General features: G+C 44.1%; 1 non-coding gene across 1 annotated transcript; it reads right to left on the minus strand.

Annotated features, from left to right (window-relative positions):
* Positions 1 to 345: 345 nt before the first annotated feature.
* On the minus strand, positions 346 to 427 carry trnas-gcu (transfer RNA serine (anticodon GCU)). Its single transcript has one exon. It is a non-coding gene; the product is annotated as a tRNA-Ser (tRNA).
* Positions 428 to 10,085: the final 9,658 nt, after the last annotated feature.

A 10,085-nucleotide genomic window follows, 5' to 3' on the forward strand; every position in this document is an offset into this window, starting at 1 on the left:
TACTCTTCTCACCAAGATGAATCACTTCTACTCAACATGCTCCAGATTTGATTTGACAAAACAGTCATTAAGAATCCCATTACATAAACACGCCCTTCACATCTCTTGTTATTTGTTTTTCCTGGATCTCTTTCATACGATAAAAGGTCCCAGCTGCTCGACTTGAAAAAGAAAATCGCGTTGCTTTTCATTATCCCAATGTGATCTACGTTTCAATGCAGTTTAGGCAACTGACTCAAATTATTCTTTGAGATTTTATAGCGTCGATGCATATAAATTGACCATTGGAGTTCCAATTTCAATAAGACAGGTGTCAACATACAAAAATAGCAACATTGAAAACAGCGACGAGAGTGGGATTCGAACCCACGCGCGCAGAGCGCAATGGATTAGCAGTCCATCGCCTTAACCTCTCGGCCACCTCGTCACATATGCTAGCATTTGTATGAACTTTTCAATAAGTGAATTGCGTAAATTATGCAGAACAGCAGATATTTCTCCCTGGTCTGGTGAAATGCTAAGTAGCACAGTACGGTCCGAAGACTATGGTCTGACCTCTGAGTTGTGGGGCAACGGCATTCCCACTGTGACACTCTGCTCACAGTGATCTGAACAAAAATGAAGAATAGATTATGTAACAAAGTCTGTTGAATTCTGTGAATATTTGAAGTCAACGGAATGAAGAACCCGAAAAAGCAGGAGGTGTTCTTTCAAGAAACAGTTGGATAGAGCTCATAAGGGTAGTGTAATCAAGTGTTGTGCGGATAAGGCAGGAACAGGATACTAATTGAGAATGATCATCCATAATCATAATGAATGGTAGTGTGGCTGGAAGGGCAGAATGGCCTACTCCTGCACCTATTGTCTATTGTCGATTAAATTGCCTGTGCGGAATTGTTTTCCAGACTGGAGGAGAGTGCATAGTGCTCAATGTCATTATTCGGAACACCTTTCTTCGGCTCAGATATTTTTGACACACACCTGTGTACACAACAGACAATTTCACAATCCTAAATGAGGCTAAACTGACAATTGAATTCAACAATGCAAAAACCTTGATCTGTGTCATTTTCCTGGGACATGCTACAACAAGTCACTGTATGATCACAGCAACACAGTGAGGAAGTGTCAGAAGGAAAATGAGTGCAGTACCAGAGAGAATGCTGGGAGCAGCAGTTGACACACGGGGAAGTTCATTTCCCACAACAGGAACACTTCCCAAACAACGGACTGTGGTGGAAGAATTCAGAGGGTGTTTACACTTTCGAATTTGATGCCAGAGTCACAATGGAGATCTGTCATTGAATCTATTAAAGATGAAAATTTTAAGATTTCAACAGATAAAAAACAAAATAAAATGTACATTGGTTAGTGAAGGCAAATGTTGACATTGTATATTTCAACAACGTACCCATCTTTGCAATGAGTAGCTCACCACTTTCCTCACTCAGGTACAGAACCACTGGTGAAGATGATCGTTACAAGCCATGGAATCAGAGAAACTCAGTTTCCCAAACGTTAAGGTACAACCAGGAACGTGGAGGTAAGCATTAATGTGTTGCTCCTGTGCTGCAGGTGGGCAGTGCACAGTATCTCTGTGCCAATATAATGGGCTGTGCTCTCCCGAAGTTTTAAATTTGAGCCTCACATGGAGCAGCTTCAATTATTCATTGTCTTGAGGGGTACGGATGGAAGGTGATATTGAGCAAAGCCAAGTTTATGGGAAAATAGCCGTGTTTGTGGATTGGCAAACGTCCTTTTCTGGATAATGACTCCTTGATCAACAAACAAGTATTTAAAACGTGAAGAGACAGGTGTGGAGAGAGAGGCAAAGTTGATTTTTCAGCAGATGAATAACGTTTGACATGTGCACTGCGTTAATCTCCGGGAAAATAGATGCTGAACTGGTTTCATGTTATGCAGTTTGTTACAAACTCACAAAGGTTATTGCAATAATCAAAAGCAAAAAAACACACATAGGACCGTTTGAATTTCGTATTGAATTGAATGTTGGTTTGAGCAGATTTTATCTTCAATGGTGTGCTGCAGAGAAGTACAGCGGGTTAACAACACAAAAGGACACAATCTTCTTGGTGCATTTCTTGGGTTGAGTTAAGAATGTAGGAAATATACGTAACATCATGTGAATGTGGTCAAATCTTTAAAGTCCAAGTGACGATTCAATTCCTATCATTAGGATATAACTTCTGTCTGCAGTTATTTTAGGACATCAGCTCCATTTACAGCGTTTCACCTTGAATAATACGCCACAGCTTACCAATCCATGAACTTTTTATACTCAATCTTATTCAGTTGTACGTGTTCATGAAATGTCTTTGTGTCTGAAGTCAACCAAATTCGAATTTTTTACGCAACCACACTGAATTTCTCTCAATGAAAGACTTTCTCCTTGTATGTTTTTTCGGGTATCTTTTAAAACACTGTGAAATCAGATTCTACACTTTATTTCTGGAAAGCCGTTCACGATTTGACTAACTCTATTGAGTGGAAGAAACTCTCATCCAAACATTCACTCATGGTTTTGAAGCTCTAACTGAAGTTATTGATTCACACGAAAGAAGGAGTTTCCCCGATTTAGTCATTCAACCCTCACGTTTTATGGAAATCTCATTTGTTTACATCAAACTTGCGTGATTCAGCACCAGCATTTCCAAATCTTGTGAATAAACTCCTTCATTCTTTCTATCATCCCGTTTGCATTCTTTCTGATGTCCTTATGTCTCAGTAAACAACGTCATTGGCGTTCTAATATCTTGCTATCCAGGAAACAGAGTCTGTGCCTCTGTACATGTTTTTGGTGGAGCATGAGGACAAGGATTACACACAATGTTCCCACTGAGGGTGACCTACAGATTTCACAGTTACACTATGAACTCTTTGCTTTTTAAATATGACGCCTGTATGTATAAACTCCAATAAGGTAAATTATTTTCTCTCCAGTTCGTGAACATCGTCTCTATGGAGACGAAAATTATCTATCACTCCCATTATTCTTCCACGTAATGTTCGAAAGGTTTATGAGGTCAACATCTCTAACTCCCCATGCCCTAAGTGAGTCTCAGCTATTTCTAAAGGCGTCTGAAGTTCAAATACTTCATAGTGTGTCTCCAGTCATTCCAGTGCAGACTGTTTCTGGACAGCAAATGCCATCACCAAAGGCCGCCGTAGATCTGAAATCAACAGTTTTCACAGAGTAATTGTCATAGTTAATGTGCATTGTATGTCCGTGTTCTTGTTCAACTTGTTCATCATTACATGAGTCCCTGTATTGAATTCTACTGAATGATTAATTTGTGAATGGAGACATTCCCTTCACCACTCATTCGATACTCCATGGAACATTGAATAATTTTACTCATATGCTTCCAGAGGACAGTCCTGCCATTACTGGGATAAATCAGTAAACATTCCCCACGTATCCTCGAAGGCAAGGATTTCCTTCTCCAGTTTAGGGGATCATAACAGCACCGAATCCCATGTGTGCGTTCATTAAAACCAAAAGAGTTGCAGTAAGATTTTAAAACTAAGATTTTGCAATCTGCTTGCATTGGTTGTCCCCAAAATTACATTCCGCATTGTGGTATGTTTGTGGATGAAAGCACTTTCTGAATCTTGAGGAATTACATTTCAGTTTTGTCAAAAAGCTGTCATTCGCTGTTCTCTCTTTCCCTTTCAGTTTCCCGTTTAATATCCTGTATTTTCTCAATTTATCTTACATTTTCAACAATTTCAATCAATCTCGCTCCTGATTACCAATCCGCGAGAATGCCACAATTTTGTCAATTTATATGCAGTGCAGCTGTAGGGGGCGGTGGACAAGTGGAAAGGCATTGGTCACGTGAACCAAATAAAAGTAGCGGGCTGGTGGAATCTGGCCGTTCTATCGCAGTCATATTTAAAACATTTAACGTAATCTTTAGCCAAATCTTTTGGCAGAAAATAAGAAATCATAAAAGAAAAAATGCTGATGTTGAAAATCAAATAAAAACTGACATTGCTGGAAAATTTCAGGACGTCTTGCAGCATTTGTGGAGAGATGGACTCAGTGGATGTGAAACGTTAACTGTGATTCACCTCCACAGATGGTTCCTGCACACCTGTGATTTTACAGCAATTTCTGTTTTTGTTTCAGATTGGCAGATTTTGTCACAGTTCATGAGGACAGTGCTCTCGAGAATCAAACAGACAGCATGGACCTGCTTGTGTGAAATGAATGAGTAGAGAGTGTTGTACTGGAAAAACACAGCAGGTCAGGCAACATCTGAGGAGCAGGAGAATCGGCGATTTAGGTATCAGCCATTCATCAGAAATTAGGCTTGTGAGTCGGGTTGAGGGACAAAGCTGAAGGCAGATACAAACTCGCAGGCACTTCCTCTGACTGACCCCGATCACAACCCCTCCTCCCATCACCAAACCATCATCTCCCAGACCATCCACAATCACATCACCTCTGGGCATCTCCCATCCACAACCTCCAACCTCATTCTCCGTGAACCGTGCATTCCCCGATTCTACCTCCTTCCTAAGATTCAAAAACCTGACTGCCCCAGTCGACCTTTTGTCTCAGCCTGCGCCTGTCCCATCCGAATCATCTCTTTCTACCTCGACACAATCCTATCTCCCCGGGCCCGGATATGCCCACTTATATTCGTGACACCCCTATGCACTTTACCTCCTCCAAGAATTTCGGTTTTCTGGCCCCCAACGCGTCATCTTCACCATGGACATCCAGTCCCTGTACAAATCCATCTGGCATGACAGAAGTCTGCAAGCCTTCCATTTCTTAATCTCACACCATCCCAACCAGTACCTTTCCATTCTCATCCTGAACTAGGCTGAACTAGTCCTCACAATCAACATCTGCTCTTTCCAATCTTCGCACTTTCTCCATCGAAACGGGTAGCCATGGGCAGCCACATAGGACCAAGCTATGCTTGCCTGTTTGTCAGACACACGGAACTGTCCATCTTTCACAGTTACACATACACCATCCTCCACCTGCTCCTCTGCTACATTGATAAATGTATTGGCGCCACTTCGTGCTCCAACTGGGAGGTTCAATAACTCGCCAACTTTACCAATACCTTCCACACGCAACGCAAATTTATCCGGATCATCTTGGAAAATTCCCTCGTCTTCCAGGACCTCTCCGTCACCGCCTCTGGCGACTGACAAATTACAGACATACACTGCAAGCCCACCGACTCCCACAGGTATCTAGACTACATCTTCTCCAACCCTATCTCGTGTAAAAACGACATTCCTTATTCACAATTCCTCCGCCTCCTGTTCCCAGGATGACCAATTACACTCCAGAAAGACCCAGTTGGTGTCTTCTTCTACGATCACAAATTGCCTTCCCATGTGGTTAACAACGCCCTCCAGTGCATCTCTGCCACTTCACACACCACCACCCTTGAACCCCACGCCTCTCAACGCAACAAGGACAGAACCTACTGGTGCTCACCTTCCACCCACCAACCTCCGCATAAAACGCACCATATTTTGCCACTGATGCTACCTCCAAAGAGACACCACCACCAGAAATATATTCTGCAATGCAGCCCTGCCAGCACTCCAAAAAGACCATTCCCTCGACGACCCCGTATTCAGTTTCACAACTCCCCCCACCAGCCCACAACCCTCTCCTGGTACCTTTCACTGCCACCATAGGAAGGGTGAAACTAGCACCCACACCACTCCCCACACCTCCAACCAAGACGCGAAGGAATCATTCCACATCCGTTAGAACTTCACCTGTACAGCTACCAATGTCATCTACTGCATCCTTTGCACCCAGTGTGGTCTCCTCTTCATCAGGGAGACAGGACATCTTCTTGTAGATCATTTCAGAGAACATCTCTGGGACACCCTTACCCACTAACTTCACCAACCCTCTCCTACATGTCAAAGACATGCAGGTCCTGGACCTCCTCCAATACCAAATCGTTACAAGCCAACACCTGGAGGAGCAACGACACACCTTCCGGCTTGGGGCCCTAACTGCACACGTGATAAATGTGAATTCGAACAGTTTCCACATTTCCGCTCCCCCAAGCGCAAGCCTTCAGCTCGCCACCGCAGTTTCGACCCATTCCATCACTGTCACTTCTGACGTATTATCTTCTCCCTCCTATTCATCCATTTATTGCTTTCCAGCTATTTACCCTCAACCCCGCACCACTTCTATTTATCTCTCAGCCCTGACTCACAAGTCTTATTCCTGATGAGGGCTGAAGCCTGAAACCTGAATTCTCCTGCTCCTCGGATGCTACCTGATCTGATGTGCTTTTCCAGCATCACATTACCAACACGGATCTCCAGCATCTGCAGTCCTAACTTTATCTTTGGAATTATCAAAGACCTTGGACTGAAGATAGCCCTCGATTGCAGTGATCACAGTGTGACTGAGTCTTCCATTTATTTTGGGTGAGGGCAGGCTGGATCTGAGACGAGCGTTTAACATCTAAACAACGGGAATGGGATCAGATAGCGAAGTTAGGGCGGGCTGAAGTGAAGTGGAAAATTCTGTCAGAAGATGGGTCAATACAACTGCTCAACATCACACAGATTGTAAAAGACACACAGAAGGAGTAAAGCCCTTCAGGCACAATGACAGGTAAAGTGGAAAGGAGACAATACACTGCGGTGCAGTGGAATTATTTATGTGAACGGATTTGATATATAAGCTACTTTACATATGGACTGCCCTCACATTGAAAAAAGGAATTTCCTGCAGTGTAACGGCGACATTTGCCTGTGACATCACAATGTTGAGAGACACTGACATAGTTCCTTCTGTAGCAGCGTGGCCTCGTGAAAGCATGATCATTCCATAAACCAGAATTCAATACTTCATGCTCTCCTCTGCGCTGTACAACTTATTTGCTGTTCCTGTAGTCAGATCTCAATCGCTTCTCAGTGTATCTTCTTCTGCTTCCTGCTTCACGAAAACACTTGAAATGTGAACAAATCCACTTTCCACTTTCACCAATATTTTGTAACTCCCGAGTTGGCACAGGTACGAGTGACCGATTGACCTTCTCTAGCGCTCTCACTCTGGTATGATCCGAATGATAAAGTGCACTGTGTCTGATCTGCAGAATGTCCCCACCGGGACGGTGCTGTTTATCCCATCCCCGGGGACTGAGCTGTCTCTATTGGCAGAGTATTCAGCCATTTCTCTCCACTAACAGGCATTATGAGAGGGTGTAAGTGCGCATATGCTCTGAAGCTTCCTCTCCCGGGCACAGCCAGGTGCAAGAATGCCGCTGGAACTCAGTAACTTTGATTGCGAACTTCTTCCAAATATCATTTATTTGAGAGAGAGAAAAAGATGCTGAGCTGGTAGGAAAGAAAGAAATGCGCTGTGGACTCTCTTCCCTCAGTAAAATACCAGTAAGTGCATTTTTGTGCTGCCTATTTGATGTTCAGAATCAATCTTCGGAGAACAATCCTGCTGAAAGGCTTTTGTTTCAGAGGCGTCGGCTTCTTTGCTGCAATCGGGCATCAGTTAACATCTGAGTCCCAACTCCCAGATGAAGTGACTCCGAATGAAACCCTCACTCGCTGAGAACCAGCCCCACAGCCAGGAGGTGCGGGGCTGCAGGTAGTCCAAAGTGGAAGGGAGGATGAAAAGCTAGCCATTATTTTTGTCCAACAATCACTCTGTCACAGAGACAGGGAGAGGGACGGCAGAGACGTGTGACGTCATTCACTTGCCGATTCAGCCCATTGAGTGCACGGCAAATCTCGATCGCTTGCTTCTCTCTGAGGTTATTCATCATTCGTGGTGCTTGTTCTCATAATAGGAAACTGTGTCTGTGTCGAAATGCTGTCTCCAACATATTGATCCACATATCATTCACGGCTGTTCGTTTCACCGGAGGACCCTGCTGTGTGACACAGGTGGGGAATAACTGCAAGGCGTCATGGGCATGGTGCAAGCCACAACTGATTTCTGTCACTTTCGCCAGTGTATTCCCAGCTCAGGCAAGTGACACGTCATAAGAGACCGACAGAGAACGGCAAAAAATGCTTTCATAACTTCAAACGTGTGTTTCCTCAAATGTATAAATGTGGCGGGTGTATCTATTTCAGATACCATTGAGTGTAAGGACGTAGAAGGCTCATCAATATGTAATGCGAAGAACGGAGCACTGTTATAGCGAAATTCTGGCAGTGGCAGTGCACAAACTGAAAGCTGGAATTGTCATCGAGCAAAGGATGCTTTTCAATCATTAATTTTATGGATTATGCGCCTAACACGATCCCTCTGGGCCGCTCTGTTATTGCTGACCACAGCAGTTTCCCGCAGTCTTCAGGTTTTTGTAGCGTACCTTCGAGGATGGTGTCAAAAGATATTCACTGTTATTGTGTGATATACTGTGGCACAGATGTGTCCCGGCTGTGTCAATATAACCACTCTGTAACTTCCCAAATTCTGCTGTTTTAATTGCAAATTCAATCAGAATCAGAAAATGTGTCACACTGCAGACTGAGGCCATGCAGCCCACCTTCGCTCTGCTGGTTCCACGCAATGAGGAAATGACTGTGCTTTGATTGATTGATCATCACATGGACCTAAGTACAGTGGAAAGCTTTGTTTGCGATTGCTGAAGGCGGATCATAGTAATCAAGGACATGCAGATCACAGCGTGAGAAATGCAAAATTTGACCAGACTCAGGAATTCAGGTTACTACGTATAGGGCGTGCCCTCGGCAAAATCCACATAGGCAAGATCAGCATTATTTCAAGCTAGACAATCCATTTCTCAGAGCAGCAACGGCCGAGAAGATGCGGTTCGTGAACTTGCTTGTGTTTGTATTCAAGCTTTGGAATCTTTATCTGAACTCGATCTCATCGAAATTATATCGTCTCAGTCAAAAATTCGAATACTCATCCGCAAGGTGAACCTGAGGCCTCTCGCATGTATGTCACCTGTCTGAGGCAATATTACACCCGAGACAAACGAGCCAGAATGGCGCCAGACGTGGTAACCATTAATTAGATGAGTTTTTTGGTTAACTAAGGCTATTGCTGCAGTTTCAGAGTGAAAGAATCACAGAGTTTTCAACACAGGTCCTTTCCATTCTGACTCGCTTCTCCCAGGAGGCTGCGCTAGCTGCTTTCACGGAACAGGGCGGTCTTCATTGATAACTGGACGAACTCATCTTCCATTGTCACGCAGTGTTGGTGGAGAGCAGCTTGAACGCGTTCTTCAGCTCCCAATCAAACACGGGTTTGTGGAGCGGGGTAGGGGTCTGGCGGGAGTGGGAAATAGAGAAATTCTGGAAAGGTGTAAAAAAGGGAGATCATGCATGCACAAGAAATCATCTTCTTTTCAGAACCCTTATCCAAATAATGCGGTCTGAGACAGATAGAAAATGCAGAACTGCAAGGAAAGACTGAACTTCTCCCCACTATTCGGGAACAGTGTCTGTGCTTCTCGAAGTCACGGGGAGCCTTCTGCAGTCTGAATCAGCATGGGATGTCACTGCAGCGAGTCCCATCGCACACGCAGTTGATGTGTGTACAGTTTTCTACGTTTCCTGCAGTTCAGATCATAGATTCCACAGCTCACATCATCCCAGAGTGACAGGGAAGCGAAGGAAACGATTCAGACCATGATCTGAGCACAACCTAGGCATGGATTGGATGTGGGAGAGCGGACAGTCTCGACTGGTTCCAGCATTTACAATCCCACTGTGATATTATGTTCACAAGATCTGACCACATGGAAAGAAAGGACACAGTGACAAGATCTATTGAATCAGATTCCGTGCAAAACAGAAGCCGATGGAATGAAAAGAGCCATGAGAGGGGGAATGTAACATTATCTGTGAGGAAGTTGTTTTCCAGAATCGAGGAGCGTGCACAGTGCTGTTCCCAGAGGTAAATATCTGGATAAGTAGAGTGAATCAGCATCGGCTGTTATTGTACTGCATCTATTGTACAATATTTGCAAAAGCACGGGCCTTTTGTAGAAAGGGGACAACTTCAAAATCCTCAATGATGCAAAACACACATATGAGGTGAACAACAAACCAACCGCAGAAACTCG

This window comes from Hemiscyllium ocellatum, unplaced genomic scaffold (assembly GCF_020745735.1).
Source record: "Hemiscyllium ocellatum isolate sHemOce1 unplaced genomic scaffold, sHemOce1.pat.X.cur. scaffold_323_pat_ctg1, whole genome shotgun sequence".
NCBI lineage: Eukaryota > Metazoa > Chordata > Chondrichthyes > Orectolobiformes > Hemiscylliidae > Hemiscyllium > Hemiscyllium ocellatum.